The sequence below is a fragment of the Hoplias malabaricus genome, chromosome 1 (assembly GCF_029633855.1).
Source record: "Hoplias malabaricus isolate fHopMal1 chromosome 1, fHopMal1.hap1, whole genome shotgun sequence".
NCBI classification, from domain to species: domain Eukaryota; kingdom Metazoa; phylum Chordata; class Actinopteri; order Characiformes; family Erythrinidae; genus Hoplias; species Hoplias malabaricus.
In genome coordinates this window covers 36510653-36532121 of record NC_089800.1, presented here as the reverse complement: position 1 = coordinate 36532121, position 21469 = coordinate 36510653, and the positions used below count along the sequence as shown (strand labels likewise).

General features: G+C 43.0%; 1 long non-coding RNA gene across 7 annotated transcripts in view; it reads right to left on the bottom strand.

Annotated features, from left to right (window-relative positions):
• Positions 1-21165, bottom strand: part of LOC136710959 (uncharacterized) — a 42887-nt gene extending 21722 nt beyond the window's left edge. For all 7 annotated transcript variants that reach the window (XR_010804684.1, XR_010804686.1, XR_010804685.1 and 4 more), the window contains exons 1-2: positions 21050-21165; positions 20697-20878 (exon numbers count right to left, since the gene is read on the bottom strand). This is a non-coding gene — a long non-coding RNA (uncharacterized lncRNA). The remainder of the gene's footprint in view (positions 1-20696; positions 20879-21049) is intronic.
• Positions 21166-21469: the final 304 nt, after the last annotated feature.

The window sequence follows — 21469 nt, the reverse complement described above, 5'->3', positions numbered from 1 at the left end:
GTTAGTTCATCTGAAGACAAGGAAAGTGACATTAATACATTTGTTTATACACATTAATCAGAATTTGATTTCATTTCCGCTATTGTTTAGGCGACCCCGAGTGAGGCGTAGTTTCACCAGTGTCCATTTGGGGTCGCTGTTGGTCCATGCCGTTGGTTGTCGTGTAGATGAGTCAATGGGGGTTCAACCGAGGTCACTTTTGGTTAACCATTTGTTGATCCTGTAAGCGATAACAAGCGAGACCCTTAGGCGCCCCTGTCGTAAAAGGGGGCAGTAAAAGCTCCTTTCTTGTTCTGTGTTCCTGTTTCTCACAAACATCATAAACTGGTTATCTCTTTAGTTCCTGAAGAGAGAAAGGGGGTCGGGGCCATGTGTCCCAGTCCGTCTTTTGATGTTTAGATCTTATGCGTGTGCGTAAGGTTCTGTGAGTGTGTGGGGGCTGCAGGATCTTTGCATCCCTGTGGTTTGTGGAATGTTGGTTTCGGGACCAGACGAAGGTTCTAGTCAGAGTGAGAAAGATTTAATTCAAAACTTTTCATTTCTTTATTTCTTCATTTTGATTTTTCATTATCCGGTCCATACTCCACTACAATGGTGTGTACCTGATGAGACCTCAGCAGGATGAGTCGGTAGACATTTATTGGGGTTTAGTGACTGGACAGACGGACCCGTCACCACGACTCATTGCTTTGTTCCACCAGTGGTCGCCTTGGATTACAGCCATGGCACCCTACGTTCCTCCGCCCGACCCATTCCATGTCACCCTGTTTTATGATGTAGGGGGAGATTTAACTTACTATGAATCTTTTCAAACAGAATTAGAGGACACACAGTGGTCGGTTGACACCACATGGATTTATGTGGGTCCTGAAGGGGTGGCATCTCCTGTTTCAATAACACCACAACAACACAATTGGTACAAACTGTCTGACACGGCGGCACCACACATTTCATTAGCTCTCCATCCGAAACACGAGGCCAAGCAGTTGGGCCCTATGGTAAAAAGAGCAAATGAGGCCACGGATTGGGTCCGGACCCAGCTGCCTGGCGTCATGTTTTCACAGTCCACACAGACATATCACATCACTGATAACTCACCCATCCTAGTCACATTGCACCATCAATTGCCTAGACACCATGGTTGTGAGGACACTGATCATCCACAGACGGAGGCATTATTAGCATCATTACCTGACACATTGTGGTCCACAGGACCAGATGATGTAGGATACACTAATCAGACACCTGTCTCTTTTTGTATGAATATTACACAACCAATTTGGATTCCCCAATATAAACACAAGCCAGACGCTGTTGAATCTTTGGATAAAACAGTCCAGGCTTTGGTGGAGGCCGGAGTCCTGGAACCGTGTCAATCAGCTTGGAACACACCGATTCTGCCGGTTCCAAAAAAGGAGCCTGGACAATATCGGATGGCCCATGATTTAAGAGCCATGAATGCAGCTTTGGCTACTGCCACTGTTCCGGTTCCTAACCCGTACACCGCTCTGTCGGAACTAGGTCCAGACATGAAATGGTTCACTTGCATTGATTTGGCTAACGCATTTTTCTGTATACCACTGGCAGAACACTGCAGAGATATATGTGCATTCACACATAAAAGTATACAATATAGATACACTAGATTACCTCAAGGTTTTGCTCTGTCTCCAGGATTGTTTAATCAGGCCCTGAGGCGGAGTCTGGACTCATGCCAACTGCCAGAAGGCTCCTTATTGATACAATATGTTGATGATATTGCTTTGGCGGCTAAAACACCGGAAATCTGCCTTGAAGTGAACAAGGTGGTTCTTCAATGCTTAGCAGACGCAGGGTACAAGGTATCTAAACAGAAATTACAGTGCTGTAGATCTAGGGTTACTTTCTTAGGGAGAGTAGTAACACAGGGTTCCACGGGCTTGTCCACAACACACCGGTCCGCTATACTGTCACACACAAAACCTGAAACTGTGAAAGACATGTTAGCATTTTTAGGACTGACTGGCTACAGCAGACAATACATTCCTGACTTTGTCGGACGTACACAACCTCTTAGAGACATGGTGAAATCTCTGGGGATGAGAAATTTGTCTGGTAAGCTCACCTGGACGGTGGAGTCGGAACAGGCGTTTATAGACGTTAAACAAGCCTTATCCGTTGCAGTTGACTTAGCCAGACCTGACTATTCATTACCTTTTTACATGGATGTTTCTGAAACAGACACTGTGATTAATGGTGTACTGTTTCAGAAAAAGGGGGAAGGTAGAGCATTACTAATGTATTTAAGTGTCCCATTGGACCTTATAGAGAGGAGACAACCACAGTGCACAAGACATGTAGCAGGACTGACTGTCATACCTAACGAGTCTCCCTACCTCTCTAGTAACCCTCAAGACAGGTTGGACTTCAATTCCCAGGATCCCACTCTGTCTCAAGTTCCTGTCACATGCCCTCAATCAGCCAATCAGGGAGGGCTTTCTCGTTCATCATCCCCGGAGTTCTAATCTGTGTCACCTGGATAACTCGGCTTGAGGGTATATTAGGACAAACTGTTTTAGACTCTTTGCGAAGTATTGCCTTCGGTTACGGTGCTATACTGAGCTGCTATTTTCGGACTTCGTTTCCCTTGTTCCTTTCGTGTTTGTGTTTTCCGGTGTCTTCTGGCTTCCGTTACTGTGACTGTGTGTTCGTGTTCTCAGTTATCGTGTATGTTAGCTTCGGCTTCGTGTATGTCTTTCCCTGTGTGAATAAATCCTGTCTTCATCTGCAAGCGTCTGCCCCATTTCGGTGTCGTTACAGTAATACTTCGCCTAATTATGCAGACGGCGGAGACCGACGGGATTCATACCGCCGTTAGTACCCAGGGACAATTACTGGGTCAACACCACCAACTTCTGGATTCGCTAAGTAAGTCCCTAGACACTCTTACTGAACATCAGCGTGTGCAGCAGGAGCAACTAACAGCTTTGACAAATAATATGGGACAACTTGTTTCTCAGTTTCGACAACAGAATCCTACGAGCTTTCCTGCTCATCCACCTTCTTCCCCTGTTACAAGTGAGCCAAGTCCCTTCTTGGTCAGTAAACCAGAGATGTTTAACGGTTCCCCTAATCAATGCAAGGGTTTTTTGTTACAGTGTTCTCTCTTTTTATCTAATTCTCCTCCTAGCTCGGATCAACAGCGCACTTCGTTTTTGATTTCTCGGTTAACAGGCAAGGCGTTAGATTGGGCTACGGCTGTTTGGTCCACCGTTCAGTCTTACACTTACGAGAAATTTATCCAGGAATTCAAAACTGTGTTTGATCACCCGCATGAGGGACGCTCTTTAGGGGAACTACTGTTGCAACTTAAACAGGGTACTCAATCCGTGTCGGAGTATGCGCTAAGATTTCGGACTCTTGCAGCCGGTAGTGGTTGGAACAACCCTGCCTTGATCATAGCCTTCCGTAATGGATTAAATTCTGACATTTTGACTGAGATGGCTTGTAAGGATGATGGCTTGTCATTAGACGAGATAATTTCTCTGGCTATTCGGCTTGATCAATTGAGACATGGTCGTGGTTCTCGGAGACTCCCTACGTTTAATTCAGCCGTCAGCTCTCCACGTCGGATCGTCCCTGTGCATCGGGAGCGCTCTGAGGATTCTCACCCAGATCCAGAGCCACCCCAACCTATGCAATGGGATGGGTTTCGCCTGTCTCCAGAGGAGAGGCTCCGTCGTCTGCAGAGAGGTCTGTGCCTGTACTGTGGGATTCCCGGTCATGTGATACGGGAGTGTAGGAGTTGCCCTCGTAGAACCATGGCACCGACCCCAGGAAAGCGCGTGGAATAGATTGTGGTGAGTATACCCACGTTGGGGTTGGTATCCAAGTCCTTTTTCCTCCCTGTGATGTTTGACTGCTCTACGTCTCTTGCTGTGTTTTCAGCCTTAATCGATTCTGGAGCGGAGGGAAATTTTATTCATTCCAGGCTGGTGGAGCAGCTCCAGATCCCTGTGGAACGTCTTGACACGCCAATGAGACTGTCGGCCGTGGATGGGGATCCAGTGGGAGAGGGAGTTGTCTCTCTAATCACCAGACCCGTTTCTGTTTCTGTTAGTGCCCTCCACCGAGAGAAAACGTGTTTTTTTGTCATTAACTCAACGGATTATGAAGTAATCTTGGGGTTACCCTGGCTTCAGAGACATAATCCTGTTATTTCCTGGGCAGAGAGGGAGATCATATCCTGGTCAACCTATTGTCATTCCCACTGTCTTAAATTCCCCTCAGTTAAGGTTCAGTCCACCACCATAGAGAGTCCAAACACCCATACCCCTGTTGATCTTCCCTCAGAATACAAGGATCTTATAGAAGTGTTCAGTAAGACTAAGGCCACCCAACTTCCTCCTCACCGAGAATATGACTGTGCTATAGACCTGATAGAGGGTGCTATTCTACCCAAGTCCCGGGTATATCCCTTAACTCAGGGTGAGGAAAGAGCTATGGAGGATTATATCAAGGAGGCTTTAGAACAGGGTTTTATACGGCCTTCCACCTCTCCTGTTGCAGCCGTTACCTTGTATAGACTACCGTGGGCTTAATCAGATATCTAGAGCCTATCCTTATCCTTTGCCTCTAGTCCCGGTCGCCTTAGAACAGCTTCGCGGTCCCACCATCTTTTCTAAATTAGATCTCCGTAGTGCCTATAACTTAATCCGAATACGTGAGGGTGATGAGTGGAAGACGGCCTTTATTACCACTAGGGGGCACTACGAATACACAGTAATGCCTTTTGGGTTAAAAAATTCACCTGCAGTGTTTCAGGCCTTTTTGAATGATGTTTTAAGGGAGATGCTTGGTGTATATGTTGTTGCGTATATCGATGATATACTCATTTACTCCCCGAATAAGGAGAGTCACATTCAACATGTGAGAAGTGTGCTTTCACGCCTCCTGGAACATCAGTTGTATGTGAAGGGAGAGAAGTGTGAATTTCATCGTTCGTCTGTATCGTTCTTAGGTTACATTATCAGCTCCGAGGGGATTGTAATGGACAATCATAAAATTGATGCTATTTTAAACTGGCCGACTCCAACTTCCATCAAGGATCTACAGAGGTTCTTAGGGTTTGCAAATTTCTATCGCCGTTTTATACGAAATTTTAGCAGCAAGGCCTCGCCCTTAACTAATTTGCTAAAGGGTAATCCTAAAAGGTTGATCTGGAATACGGAGGCTCAGGGGGCATTTGAGAATTTAAAGAAGATGTTTACTACCGCCCCCATTTTAAAACATCCGGACCCCTCTCAACCCTTTGTAGTTGAGGTAGATGCCTCGGAGGTGGGAGTTGGAGCCATTTTATCACAAAGGGTTGGTGAACCTAAGAGATTGCATCCTATAGCCTTTTATTCACACAAAATGTCTTCTGCTGAATGTAATTATGGTATTGGTGACAGAGAGCTCCTAGCCATTAAATTAGCTTTAGAGGAGTGGCGCCATTGGCTGGAGGGGGCGTTACACCCTTTTGTGGTGCTCACAGACCACAAAAATCTAGAATATTTGAAATCTGCTAAAAGACTGAATCCTCGTCAGGCTCGTTGGTCTCTATTTTTCTCTCGTTTTAATTTCTCCATATCCTATCTCCCGGGCACCCGTAATATTAAGGCGGATGCCCTATCTCGAATATACATGCCCTCTGAGGCGGCCACTACTCCCCAACGGTTGTTACCACCGTCGGTTTCGGTTTCCCCTGTTCGTTGGGAGATAGATGAGGAGATAGATCAGGCACTTTCCCAGAGTAGTATTCCACCTCAATGTCCTAGGGGGAAGAAATTTGTACCTATGCAGTGTAGGGACAAGCTCATTACTTGGGCCCACTCAGCCCTTACTTCTGGCCATCCAGGTGAGACTCGCACCATGCAGTTAATCAAGGGTAGATATTGGTGGGAGAACATGTCTTCTGATGTGCATCGCTTTGTTTCTTCTTGCTCCACGTGCTCTCAGTGTAAAATACCTAGAACACTCCCTGCAGGCAAGCTTATGCCCTTACCAGTCCCATCTCGCCCCTGGTCACACATTGCTGTAGATTTTGTCACTGATTTTCCATTGTCACAAGGACACACAGTCATACTTACAATAATAGACAGGTTCTCACGAGCAGTCCGGTTCATCCCTTTTCCTAACCTCCCTACAGCTTTCCAAACCGCTGAGACATTGTTTAACCAGGTCTTCCGTCTCTATGGTATCCCTGAGGATGTAGTGTCAGATAGAGGACCCCAGTTTACCTCTCGAGTGTGGTCAGCCTTTTTTGAGATGCTTGGAGTAAGTGTTAGCCTCACGTTGGGGTATCACCCCCAGTCTAATGGTCAGTGTGAGCGTATGAACCAAGAATTAGGGAAATTTCTAAGAATTTATTGTTTTGAAAATCAGGCTGACTGGTCCCAGTTCTTGCCATGGGCAGAGATTGCTCAGAACTCTCTAACGAGCTCGGTTACTGGTTTAACTCCTTTTGAGTGTATTTTAGGCTTCCAACCCCCGCTTATGCCTTGGACAGCTTCTCCCTCTGAGGTACCTGCAGTAGATGATTGGATGCAGCGTAGTGAACGGGTGTGGGAGCAAACTCATCAGCGAATCGAGGAGGTTATACGTCGTCATAAAAGACAGGCAGACAACCGTCGAGGCGAGACACCCGTGTATCTCCCAGGGGACCGAGTGTGGCTCTCTACTAAGGATTTCAGATCTTCAGAGATGGGAGAGGGGAGTAAGAAGTTGTTGCCCAAGTTCATTGGTCCTTTTAAGATAATTCGGAGAGTCAATGAAGTGACCTATAAACTTCACTTACCTGTTCAGTATCATGTGTCTAATACATTTCATGTCTCCCTCTTAAAACCGGTGAACCCCGGTCCCTTAGACGAGTCTACGCCTGACAGCGTGCCTCCGCCTCCAGCTGGTCTCGGGGGGTCTCCTGTGTATGCCGTCCGACGGTTGCTGGATTCCAGGAGGAGGAGAGGTAATCTCCAGTATCTAGTGGATTGGGAGGGCTATGGACCGGAGGAGTGTAGTTGGGTACCCGCCAGAGATGTGTTGGATCCTGGCCTTAAGGAGGACTTCCATGAACGACATCCAGAGAAGCCTGGCCCCAGACCGAGAGGCCGGCCTCAGAGGCGTGTGAGGAGTCCCTCCGCGGGTTCCTCCAACCTTTTTCCCAGAAGGCGCAGTTCTAGGGACTCCTCTGTTCCACACCAAGACGGACCCACGGGGGCCCAGCTGGGGGCCGCAGGAGGAGGAGGGCACGCTCGTCGTCGGCGTCCTCGTCTTTCGGCATCCTCGGACTCCTTGGGGGGGAGTACTGTCATACCTAACGAGTCTCCCTACCTCTCTAGTAACCCTCAAGACAGGTTGGACTTCAATTCCCAGGATCCCACTCTGTCTCAAGTTCCTGTCACATGCCCTCAATCAGCCAATCAGGGAGGGCTTTCTCGTTCATCATCCCCGGAGTTCTAATCTGTGTCACCTGGATAACTCGGCTTGAGGGTATATTAGGACAAACTGTTTTAGGCTCTTTGCGAAGTATTGCCTTCGGTTGCGGTGCTATACTGAGCTGCTTTTTTCGGACTTCGTTTCCCTTGTTCCTTTCGTGTTTGTGTTTTCTGGTGTCTTCTGGCTTCCGTTACTGTGACTGTGTGTTCGTGTTCTCCGTTATCGTGTATGTTAGCTTCGGCTTCGTGTATGTCTTTCCCTGTGTGAATAAATCCTGTCTTCTTCTGCAAGCGTCTGCCCCATTTCGGTGTCGTTACACTGACCAAATTAGTACAGGAAACAGCACATTTAGTAGCAGGATACCCATTGCGCATTCTAACCACACACGGAGTAGTAGCGTACATAAACTCACAGATGTTCACACTCACTCCATTGAGACAGAGACGCATTCACAAAGCATTGACTGCACCCAACATCACCTATACACACGAAGGAGTTAATATGGCAGATGGGATGTTGGGCGGTCCACCACATGAGTATAAGGAACAGGTGGAAAGGCAAGGAAAAGTAAGACCAGACTTACAAGCCACACCCATTCCAGGGTCATGGAATTTATGGACGGATGGGTGTGGGTACAGGGCAGATACAGGTGAAGTCAGAGCAGGATACGCAGTAGTTCAGGAAGCGAAGGGGGAAACGCATTAGTTTCAGACAGTTATTGCAGACGAGGTGAATCAAAACCCATCGGCGCAGAAGGCAGAACTGCTAGCAGTAATTTCAGCATTAGAAGTGGCAGAAGGAAGGGACGTCACTATTTTTAGTGACTCATCGTATATAGTGACAGCTGCGCACGTAGACATTCCACATTGGAAGCAGGTTGGATATGGGAAACCAGTCAAACACAAGACAGAATTGATGCGATTAGAAGCAGCTATACACAAGCCAAATAAGGTAGCGATTGTGAAGTGTAAAGGACATCAAAAGGGAGACACAATAATAAACAGAGGGAATGAGGCTGCAGATGAGGCAGCAAAAAGAGCAGCAGGATACACGGAACCCAACAACATGTTTGTGTTGGACTCCAGTGTACCCTGGGAACCGATTCCCACAGGGCAATAGCTTAGACACATACAGGATCAGGCAAGTCCAGAAGAAAAGTCAGTATGGCTAGCAAAGGGAGCTAGCCCAAACAGTCAGGTGTGGACGTCACAAGAAGGACAAGTAGTTTTACCAATGTCACTAGCAGAAGCAGTTTTAGAAGAAGCACACACAGTAGCACACGTAGGAAGACGACAGACACTGGAAAATCTAAAACAATGGTGGCACCCATACATGTCAGCATTGGTGGTTGATTACATCACTAAATGTCAGATTTGTAACACACAAAACGTAGCAAAAGCATTTAAACTAGCTCCAAGAAGGTTTCCATTGCCAGATTCTCATGGACATGAGATTCAAATGGATTACACAGATATGATTGACCCTATTAGGAGATATAGATATCTCCTGGTCGTTGTAGATAGATTCTCGGGGTGGGTAGAGGCACTCCCCACTCTGAGGGAAGATGCAAAATCAGTCTGTAAGTTTCTGATTAATTGTTGGATTCCGAACCATGGGTTTCCTAGGAAAATTTTTTCAGATAACGGGAGTCATTTCACGAGCAAAACACTGCAGTGGGTGGAGCAGTCGTTGGGGCTGCGCCATAGCTATGGTTGTGTGTATCATCCTGCTTCACAAGGTCAGGTGGAGAGGATGAATCAAAATTTGAAATCAAAATTAGCCAAGATTACACTGACCACGGGCATGAATTGGCTCGATGCCCTACCAATTGCCCTGATCAGTATTCAGAGTTCAATAAATAGAAGCACAGGCTTCTCCCCATTTGAACTGGTCAGAGGCGTAGCATTTCCAGGCCCGAAAACAAGACTGAGTCCTGATGTGGGCTCGCCTGGGATAAACACAGATGAGTATCGTCAACTGTTTTTGAAACTAAAATCAGTGTGTAAGGAAATATCTGTACAGGTACGGAGAAACAGAGGAGGAGACGAGGAGAATGAGATACCTCCTGAGGTGGCCGTCGCTCCATGGGTGTATCTGAGAGCCATCAAGCGAAAGTGGTCAGAACCTCGCTGGACAGGCCCATTCCGGGTGACAGAGAGAACCAGCCATGCGGTACGACTCAAGGGTAAAGGCAGCTCATGGTACCACCTGTCTCAGTGCAAGCCAGCACTGCCACCAGAGGAGCACCAGACGGAGAAGCAAGCATCTAATTAGTAACAAGTGCCAGCTGGACACTCTGCGAACAACAGGTGTCAACGGAGTGCTGTCTGAAGCTGTTGAAGATCTAGAACACATTATTATTTTCTTTACAGGTTATTCTTTTTACAGGTTGCTTGGACTGTTAATTTTTTTCCTTTTTTGCAGGTTGAAATTTTTAAACACATTGTAAAAAAAAAAAAACGCACCCTGTAACTTTAACATTTACACATTTTAGATTAGGTTTAGATAATATTTTTTAATTAGAAGGGAACATAGTGGGGAGACACATTGATTGTTTAATGATGGCTTGGTATGGTAAAAGGGGGTGTGACAGGACAAAATACAGACAACATTACCAACCATTACCATAACCATTACTCTATTGAGTATAATGATAATAACACTGGCCATGGTTTTCACACAGGAACAATTAACAACGGTAGAGGGAACAGTTGTCAATATTACAGCCATCGTACGCCCGGCAAAGTACGACAATTAAAGACCTGACATCACAGATAAATAGAACTAAACGATCAACCATCTCTAAGCCTAAATCTAAATGCATCAGACGCTGGGGCTGTATAGAATTAGATTATTATTGGGGTGAGACAACCGCATGGACAGTGAACTTATGTGAAGTGGTTAAATGTGGTACAAATCAGCTGGGGCATAAGGGGGAGCCGGTGTATTTGTGTTGGTCTCGTGATGACAATATTAAATGTAATCAAAACACCGACCAAGCAGCTTATAAGGCTAGACCTTGTAACAAATGGGAAGATGTGATGAGGTCAACACATGTTAATTGGAATCCGACTACACGTTGGGCGACTCGTGAACGGGAGAAATGGGAAAAACTTAACATACAGAGGGATAATGGTCCAATCACCAATTTGATAACTATTGCATTGGAATGGCAAGCCGACCCTAATGGAGAAAAGTCTTCAGCATTTTTCATAGGGGTCGGGGTAGATGTAAGTGGTAATGACCCTGTGGGATGGATTAAGGTCAGAGTTAGAAATAAATCAACAGCCGACACCGTTGAGGACACAAAAAACATGACAGACAACACTGGGGGGAATCAGTCTATATTGGGGACAGATTATTCTACATGGACAACCAAACAAATCATAAAATTAAGCACAGGGTTTGAAGGGAGGAACTTATGGATTAAATGGATAAATGCGCAAGCCAGAGAAGCTAACATGGACGGGTGCATAGCATGTGCGGCAGCCAGACCAACATTGTTTTTAGGTCCAGCCCCATTATTTCCGAGGGAAGACCCAATAGGGTTTAAGTGTATGATTAACTTAACACATATGGCTAATCCAGCTAATTGTACTGCCTTGGTAAACATTTTTCCAGTCATAGCAAACAACACCGGGTCAGGGCCGTTCAAGATTCCTGAATCAGGTAACTTCACTTGTTTTAATCATACAGTAGGTGACGTGACACGGAGTGCAAAACACTTAGGTAACATAAATCCTAAATGGTGCCACACTATATTTAATCATGACTCCGGTAACTATATAGGACCATGGGCTAGAGCAGGACTGTATTATTATTGCGGAGGGTTAAATCTATTGCTAAGACTACCTACGGATAGTCACGGTCTTTGTGCTATGGTTAGATTAATTTCCCCAATCACTATGTATGGCGCGCACAAACCCACTCGTAATCACAATAGGCTTAGACAATCAGATGACTATGAATTTGACTTAACTAAAAACACGCCCACTTATATAGACGCAATAGGAAGTCCTCGCGGAGTGCCAGACGAACATAAATTGGTAGATCAGATAGCGGCAGGATGGGAAAGTATTTTCATTTGGATCACACCAAACAAGAACGTTGATAGAATTAATTACGTAAATTACCAAGTAATGAGACTGGCTAATATTACTGGAGCAGCAATAACTGGTTTATCAGAACAACTGCAACTTCACTAATGACCATACAAAATCGTATAGCGTTAGATATGGTACTCGCTAATCAGGGTGGCGTTTGTCATATGTTCGGAGATGTATGCTGTACTGTAATTCCAAATAATACGGCCCCAGATGGAAAGGTGACTAAAGCCTTAATAGCCCTAAAATCTCTGTCTAGAGAGATGGCAGAAAACACGGGAGTAGACAATCCAATCACTAAGTGGTTAGAGAGAACTTTTGGACAATGGAAAGGTGTGTTCATATCTATGGCTTCAGCCGTAGCGATATGTGCCGCTATTTTAGTTACGTGTGGATGCTGCTGTGTACCTGGTATTAGGTCTCTGATAGAGAGAACAATAACACGTATGATGGAGGGCAAAGATCCTCCACCACCATATATGTTAACAATGTTGGAGTGTGCTGAAGAGCGGGAGGAATTACTGTTGTAGAATAAGTAGTTTGGGAGACAACATACAGGGAAATAATGTTATTTCCTCCTGTTGACATGATTAAATTTTGGCCACCTGGGGGCAGAAGGGGCCAGTGGGAGAATTTTTCCTGTCAAAAATTGGTTGGTTGGCTGCCCGACAAGTTTTTCGCTCTCACAGGTTAAACACATGTCAAAAACATGTTTGGAGGATTTAGAGTGTGATGACGTGTCTTGGGACACGTCAATAAGGGGGAAAACAATTTTATTACTTTGTGTTAGTGGACAAATATCCTTAAATGATTAGTTAAAATTAAGCATTTATAATTGTGTGAAATCTTGTATCTTATATGTATTCATATGAATGATTAACCAGTATTTAACCATGCATTTAAACAGTTTAGAATCTGCATACTAACTGGCATGTTGACTCAGTATTAGCACCTTTCTAAATTCTTAGACCTCTAACATTGAACAGATCTGCACTTAGGCCATACCAAGCTCACATAAATTACAAGTGTTAGCCAAAAGGGGGAGTTGAACTGTAGGGCATCTCAGTGACCTTAAGTCCATTAGTGACTCCTCTAAATTTTGGTGACAGAAAAGGAGTGTGGGAATAAAAGGTATATTGTCAAGCCTACCTAAGAATTAAGGTTTTGGGGTCACGGTGCATGTGAAACTTGCACGCAAGAAACCTGAGTACTAACATGTCTAATTATGCATATTAATATGTGTTAATCAGCTAGAAATGCCTCACCACCAGGCTATACGTCATCTGGGGTATAACTGGAGTCAAATGGGAGGAGACCTCAGAACTCTACTGGGAAGGCTATTAGACTTTTTCATGTATTAGTTCTCTTGGATCCAATAAATACTTCGATTTGCTTTTAACTTCACTCGACTGGTTTTTGCAAAGCTCCCGGAACGAGCACGTGTGTGGGGGCTGTATTTTGGACCTTTTGGATATGTTTAAATTTTAATTACTTTGAGAACGGTCCAAAATAACATTTTTAATCTTCACTCCCCCCCCTCATATTTTTAAATAAGGAATATTGTCAGGGCTTATAAGCATTTTATTTTCTTTGGACACAGATATTGATGAGGGCCCACTCATTTGAATAGAGGGAGGAGTTCCCTTTAGGAGCTTAATTTCAAGCTGAGCTCAAGGGTCTACTATAAAGGGCAGACCATAATGGAAGTCTAAGTGTTTATAAGCAGTTGATATAATTCTTTAAACTTTAATACAGTGTTTTGCTTTTTATTGTTTTTCAACAATTTACAGTTTAAGAAAGAAAATAGGGAGCTTATAGAATATGGATCAGAAATACAAGTTAAAATAAATAAACCTACATGTAATGCTAGTAAGTAAAACAAATCAAATTAAAATAATATCTTTTAATGTGAATGGTATACTCAGCCCAGTTAAACGTTCTAAATTTTTAACTAAATTAAGGACCGAACAAGCCCATATAGCATTTCTCCAGGAAACTTATCTTTCAGGCGCGGCGCCTGCTGCTCCTGTCTCCGTAAATGTGGCGCCCGCCGCTCCTGTCTCCGTGAAGGCGGCTTCCTCAGCCGCTTCTGATCCTGCGAAGGCGGTGTCCCCCGCCACCTCTGCACCCCTGACTGTGGCTACGGCCACTTTTGCACCCATGACTGTAGCTCCGGGCGCTTCTATCCCTGTGACTGTGGCCCCGGCCGCTTCTGGTAGTGTCCATAGAAGTCCTTGGGGCCGACCCCCAGAACTGTGCCCAGGCTGGTTCCTCAGACTTCCCCACAGACATTTGCCAGTCCTGGGCACCCACCAGTTATTTTGGTTCCCCTGTCTGTTCCTGTCTCTGTCCCTGTGTCTGTCTTTGTCTCAGTTCCCGTCCCCCTGTGTTGGTGTCTGTTCCCTGTTCCCCTGCCTAGTTCTGTCCAGTCCTGGTTTCAACCCTCTATCCTGTCTCAAGTCCGTCTCCTGTCCAGGCCCCATTTCAACCCTCTGTCCTGTCTCATGTCCAGTCCCCTGTTAATCCAGTCCAGTCCACATTTCAGTCTGGTGTCATGTCACCTGTCTCTTCTCCTGTCTTGTCTCCAGTCCAGTCCCCTTTTCAACCCTGTGTCTGGTCTCCCGTCCAGTCCCATTACCCAGTCCTGTCACCTGTCCTGCCTCATGTCCAGTCCTCGTATCCGTCCAGTGTTCAGTCATCTGTCTTGTCTCCATTTCAGTCCCCTGTCCTGTCACCTGCCCATGTCCAGTCTTCTGTCCCCAAACCTGTTCAGTCCCCAGTCTTGTCACAGTTCCTGTCCAATGTGCAACCCCAGTCTCCTGTCAAGTCTCATGTGTCCACTCCCGTCATGTCCAGTCCGTTCCAGTCTCTTGTTCAGTCTCCTATCCATTCTCAGTTCCCAGTCCCATCACCTGTCCTGTTTCAATTTCAGTCTAATGTTCCGTCAAATGTCCAGCACCCTGTCCAGTCACGTGTGTCTGCTCCTGCCTTGTCTCCTGTCTTCTCACGGTTCCAGTCTCCTTTTTCTAGTCCTGTCCAGTGTACGTTTAAGTCGAGTATCTTGTCCCCAGCTCCATTTCCTGTCTTGTCCTGAGTCTTGTGGTTTCGATTTGTTTTGTTTCTCCTGGCCCCTCCTGCACCAGCTCCTGGGGAGTCTAGCTTTTCGAGTCCCGGGAGTCTTGGAGGGGCTGTCTGTCACATCCTGGCCCAATCTTGTTTGTTTTCCCCCGCCATGTGCTCGCTTAGCACATGGCTCTGTCTGTCTGTTATTGTCCATGTCTCCGCCTTTGTTCCACCTCCTTGTCCTTTACCCTCGTTATGTGTCAGTTGTGTCTTGTTTGTTCATCTATTTAAGTTCCGTTGTGTCACTTCCTGTCATCGGTCATTTGTATTGTATTGTTTTGCTATGTTCCAAGTCTTGTTCTCGTTTAGTGTTGTTCCTATTACAAGTCGTGTTGTTTCCATTCCTAGTCGTTTTGTTTCCAGTTCCTCACTTCGTGTATGACTTAAAGTTCATTTGTGTTTGTTTTGTTCTTTCGTAAATAAAGTATCTGTGTTGTAGCGTGTGCGTCCACCTGCATCAGTTCCCACCCCACAAGCCTGACACACACACACACACACACACACAAGTATAAGTGGCATACAGGTGCTGGTCATAAAATTAGAATATCATGAAAAAGTTGATTTATTTCAGTAATTCAATTCAAAAAGTGAAACTTTTTATACTTATTCATTACACACAAACTGATATATTTCAAGTGTTTATTTCTTTTAATTTAATTATTATAACTGACAACCAATGAAAACCCCAAATTCAGTTTCTCAGAAAATTTAAATATTGTGAAAAGGTTCAATATTAAAGACACCTGGTGCCACACTCTAATCAGCAAATTAACTCAAAACACCTGCAAATGCCTTTAAATAGTCTCTCAGTCTAGTTCTGTAGGCTCCACAATCATGGGGGAGACTGCTGACTTGACAGTTGGCCAAAATACGACCATTGACACCTTACACAATCAGAGCAAGACACAAATGGTCATTGCTAAAGAGACTGGCTGCTCAGAGCTCTGTGTCCAAGCTCATTAATAGAGAGGCAAAAGAAAGGAAACGATGTGGTAGAAAAAAGTGTACAAGTGATAACCTGGAGAGGATTGTGAAACAAAACCCATTCAAAAATGTGAGGGAGATTCACAATGACTGGACTGCAGCTGGAGTCACTGCTTCAAGGATCACCACCACACAGACATGGGTTTCAGCTGTCACATTCCTTGTGTCAAGACACTCCTGCACAAGAGATAGAGTCAGAAGTGTCTTGTTTCCAAAAAGGACTGGACTGCTGCTGAATGGTCCAAAGTTATGTTCTCTGATGAAAGTAAATTTTGCATTTCCTTTGGAAATTAAGGTCTCAGAGTGTGAGGAAGAGAGGAGTGGCACAGAATCTATGTTTACTTGAGGTCCAGTGTAAAGTTTCCAAGGTCAACACAGCAGTCTACCAGGAAGTTTTAGAACACTTCATGGTTCCTGCTGCTGACCAACTTTATGGAGACTCAAATTTCATTTCCCAACAGGACTTGGCACCTGCACACAGTGACAAAGCTACCAGTACCTGGTTTAAGGACCATGGTCTCCCTGTTCTTAATTGGCCAGCAAACTCATCTTACCATAACCCCATAGAAAAGAGGAAGATGCAAAACGCCAGACCCAAGGCTACTTGGTTAGTAGTAGGCTACTGAAGAGAAGGCTACTGCAGAAGGCTACTGCAGAAGGCTACTGAGAGAAACTATTCATCATCTTTCATCATACACCTCCTCTCACACCTCTTATTCTAGCTTATTTCCTTAACCATCACCCTTATCACACCTACCCCTCCTCTCACCCCTATTCTTCCTCCTATCCCTCCCGATTTCCATTTTCTCTTACCTTTTTCCCCCTTCCTCTGTCTTACACGTTCTTTATCACCCTCATTCTACATACCCCTCCTCTCACTCTTCTTCCTCCAATTCCCTTCCCCCACTACTCCAATGTATATAAGCCCCTCCTAAAATATTTGGTGTTAGACTGGATCAGGAACAGAATAAACTTGCTATAGACTGAACTGGTGACAAACTGATGACCAAGCTGTGCCCGTGCATTTCTGCTTGCACATGAAGGAAACCTCTGAACCTCCAGTTTCTAAACTTCAGATCATCCTGAGATAGACTTGAGATCATCCAGCTGTACTCATACATTGTCCTGTATATGTATAAATAAACTCCAGTCAACGCAGAACTCCTGTCTCCTGACTCTTCAATGCCGAATATCTAACACTACTATTAGGGGGACAAACTGCTTTCTGTTTGTTAGGTATGATATAAACCAATTCAGCAGACCTGCCAGCCATTTACTGCCTTTTTTTTCAGAAACAGTACCTTTTTACAGAGGAACACTAATTATAAACAGTATCTAAATTACATTAAATTCTTTATGTATACTGAACAATACCAGCATGTAATATTTTTGTAATTAAGATTATAGTGTTACTATTAAATAAAAAAACAATCCAAAGTCTGCCAAGCATGAATACTGTAAAAATACTATAATCATTACATACACAAAAGAAGTCCAAATCTACATTTAGAATTAAAATCAGTAATACACTTTATTTTAAAACCGAATATATGCAAAATGTGGACAAATGTCAAGTACTACATAACATGTTCAAATCATTTATATTTTTGCCCCTTATATTAGAGTAGCTTTTCTTTTCTAACCAAAAATACAATATCCAATTACATTATTGCCTTGATGAATTACAAGAAAGGTGCCCAAATCTTTATACTAAAACATTGTTTATATCACGACTTTTGATCTTTCCAGATCACACCAATAGTGACCGTAAAACATCATGAAAAATGTAATAAAAATTATGTAATCTGGATTACTAAAACTTTGTATTTCAAATATCATCAGTGAACCCAACATGTTACTGATCAGCCAAGACTCACTTAGAGTCAGTTTTGCTTTGAACATGACCCTTTAAATAAAATTATATTCAAAATCCATCAGTTTGTTTAAAGAGAGGACACACGGATGCATGGTTCAGGACTTCTACCAGACAATCTACCAGACACATATTTCCTTACTTTTTGTGCTATGTTTATTTTTCTGCAAGTAATCAGAGCAAATGAGTGAGATAAAGGTTGAATTACATTAATAATTACAGTTTGATAATGCAGCATGTCCTATTTGGTGCTAAAAAACAACACTAATACTTTGACATTATATTTTGTTATGGCTTTCATAATGTCATATTGTATCATATCTCAATTTCTTTTATACATATCAAGATATGAATTTTTGGTAATATCACCCAGCCCTAGTTGTGGCTTGCGCATACTTTTTGCAGTGAAGACTGAGGATAGATATTAATATGAACACAACAAAAACATTTTTTTCCAAAAGTACTGTGATTTCAATTTGATACCTGATCTAAAACCATGTAGACAGATATGCTATGCAATATTTCAAAGTATTTGACCTTTAATTTCACATATCAAAAGCACAATTTTCAACTGCATCAATTGATTCCCACAATGACCTTGATTAGAATTAAATGGTTGCAGCAGATGAATGAATGAATGAACAGTAACTGCTCTTCATAATCATTTCATAAAGAATTATCCAACAGAAACGGGTCAAAATTTTAATAAGCAGTTACCTTCAGATAATTTTAGAAAATTTTAATCCATTTTCATACATGGGGTTTCTGCATTAGTAAAATTATCATATTTCAAGATTTTTACATTTATTAATACTTTTAATTACAGGTAAGATAACATGAAATAGAGACTAGGTTAATTCAGAGAAGGAAGTAAACAAGTAGAGAGAGAAAGAAAGAAAAAAATACAAAGAATAATTTATTTTACTTCTGGATTAACTCAATTATACTTGAAATTTCCTGTCGATATTGGTGATTGAAGTTTTAGTGCAAGGAGAATAGGGCTGCCTTTCCAGAAATTAATGGAGGCTTGAGCAAACATAGGTCATTGGTCAAAAATTCCACTGTAATTATAATTCAAATGTTTCTTAAACATTTGTCATTCTGGAGTATTTTGAAAAATCTTGCAATTATATACATATCCAGAATAAACATCTGAGGACTCATAGGCAGGTTAAGGGTTTCAAAATCAGCAGGTGTGGCACTTGCCTAAATGATGAGAACATAAATTATTTTAAGTCTTCAACATTTACCATTGCAGTTTTCAATCTCATGTCAAATTAAAACCTATATGATACAGCCTAGGTCTAGTTTCAGTTTTGCTGTTTTAATGATACCTGTAAATGTGAGCCTTAAATGCAGCCAACTTCCTGAAAGTCATGGCACGACAAGACTCTCCACATTTAAAACACATAGTACAGAGAAATAAGATTTCATTTCATATGCACTACATAAACCAACACACTACATTTGTGATCACAAAACACAATGTACATTGTGGTAGCCAACATTTATTATTTAGACACTTTGAATGCAATACTCTTAACTTGATAAAAAATTAAAATGTACACACAAACACTTAGCCAAGCTAATTAATTTACTAGTTTTGTATACCTGGCTAGCAAATAGGTTCTTCCCTTCAAAATCTGACTATAAACTAAATAACAAAAATGGGAGTCTCAAATCAGATTTGGAATAGTACGGAGCCCTTAACGGGACTGGGGAAAAATAAAAAGACTACTGAATTTGCATTCCCTCTGAAATATTTGCGTTCCCTCACAAACATAATTGCATTCCCTCGCAAATACATTGCGCTCCTTTGAAAATGTTTTATGATACACAATTGTCTTTATTACGGAGCCCCTAAAGGGACTGGGGGAAAAAAATACTTTTGCATTCCTTCGCAAATAGTTTTGCGTTCCTTTGCAAGCACAATTGCGTTCCCTCGCAAATACATTGTGGGCTCCGTATTACTGTGCTTGCTGTGCGTGTCAGGTGAACTATGGAAAAAACAGAATGCCCAGATTTAAAAAAACAGAATGCCCAGATAAAACGAAATGCATGGTGTAGCGACCGGCTCGCTAGCTCCACAGCCGTGTATAGAGTCAGCGCGCTGAGCCACGTCTCTGTAAAAATCAGTCCGCAACGTGCCCTGAGATCTCTGTGTGTTACGCCACTGCCTTACACCCTCCATCTTGTTATTGAATGACTGGATTTTTGCGAGAGACTTTGCTTGGTAAAGGTTTTTCGTTATGATTCTTAGCTTGACCCCTGCCCCAGTCAATAACAATTAAAAAAAACCCAGCTGTCCACACTTTTACTTTCTTTCATGAAGCCGCCTACATCTCATACACCTGTTAGTATGGAAGCACGTGGAACTATGGCGTTCTGACTAGTACTTTCAGGATTCTACCGAATGTATATAAACCTGTTGTTCACAACTTCTTCTGATGTTAGGCAGTTCCTTACAGATGTATGAACAATTCGCACTGGCAACAAAACAGTGTGTTACTAGAGATAAATAAATACATATATAATATCTGTTTCAATTGGCTGGATTTCCCTGGAAACTGCAGTGTCCTAATGTGTTGACTGAGCCACAAAGACAACTGTGTATCATAAAACATTTGCAAAGGAGCGCAATGTATTTGCAAGGGAACGCAAAATCAAAAGTGTTTTTTTATTTTTTCCCCCAGTCCCTTTAGGGGCTCTGTAGAATGGAGCTAAAAATTCTGCAGCAAAATACAGTAGCCTATAATTCTCAATACGGCACAAAGTAAAATCTATTTCACAGCAAAATCTTCCCCCATCTTGCACCTCATTCACACCTGACACTCCAAATATGCATTAGCTAATAATCTGGAATGGAGTTTGTCTGTAGCTAACATTACATGTTTACAATTCTGTTATAATCTAATGTAGCTAATTTTACCAAACTGACCAATATCAATGAACAGAATCCCTTTCCATCTCTATGTTTATATTTCCCTCCGTTCTCTTCTTTAAAAAACATTACTCTGCTAGCTAACTAAAACTCGAATATTACCCGCAGAAGCCAAAAACTGTACTTTGAGTTTACAATTGTTTGTACAGTTAAATTATCGTTCTCTACCTGGTGGTCTCCACTGCGCTAAATATAAATAAATAATGCTACGACTGACCTGTCCTTTCACCGGCAGCCTGTTTCAATGGAGCAGAACCCTCTCTTTGTTTTCTTCCCGCCTCTTCTCTCCTACCTTTCCCTCAGCCTCCTGCTTGTAACCCGTCACAAAACTGGTGATATCTCAGGCTCCAATCCCCTCCAACGGACTAATTCGAAGGGGGAAACACCAGTTGACGATATCTGCGACGATAAAACATTAACATTTTTTGGGAGCAAACAAGTGTGCAAATTCCACAGGAGTTATCTGGTTAAATGCTAGCGGCTATCATAATTAGCACCATCTATCTTGCTAAAAAGCAGTACCAAGACAATGTGGTTGGAAACGTTTAGAGCTGTATGATTAAAACATACATTTACTCATTACTGTTGTTACAAAACCCCTAAAGTACAACGACGCTTGCAGCCTCTGGATACGTTTTGTCTCTTCCTTTTCGTCTCTCTCACTCCGTCTCTGTTCTCGCCACCCCGCCCCCAGAAAACCGTTAGCCCTGTTTTCGCTAACCGCCCCACCCTCAACAAAAAATATAAATAAATAAAACAATATTAACACAAAACATCATCATCATCATCTTTTAGGCTTGTCCATTTCAGGGTCGCGGTGTAACGAAAAAAGAAAAAAAAAACCCACAATTCTTTTTCTTTTTTAATTATTTGGACGAAAAGTATTCTCTTGTCCTGTTCTGGTTTTGTTTTGTAGTGAGGCCTATAACTGACGTTAATAAAATTTTATTGTACCATTGCCTAAAGGAGGGGGAAAAAATCCAAAAAACA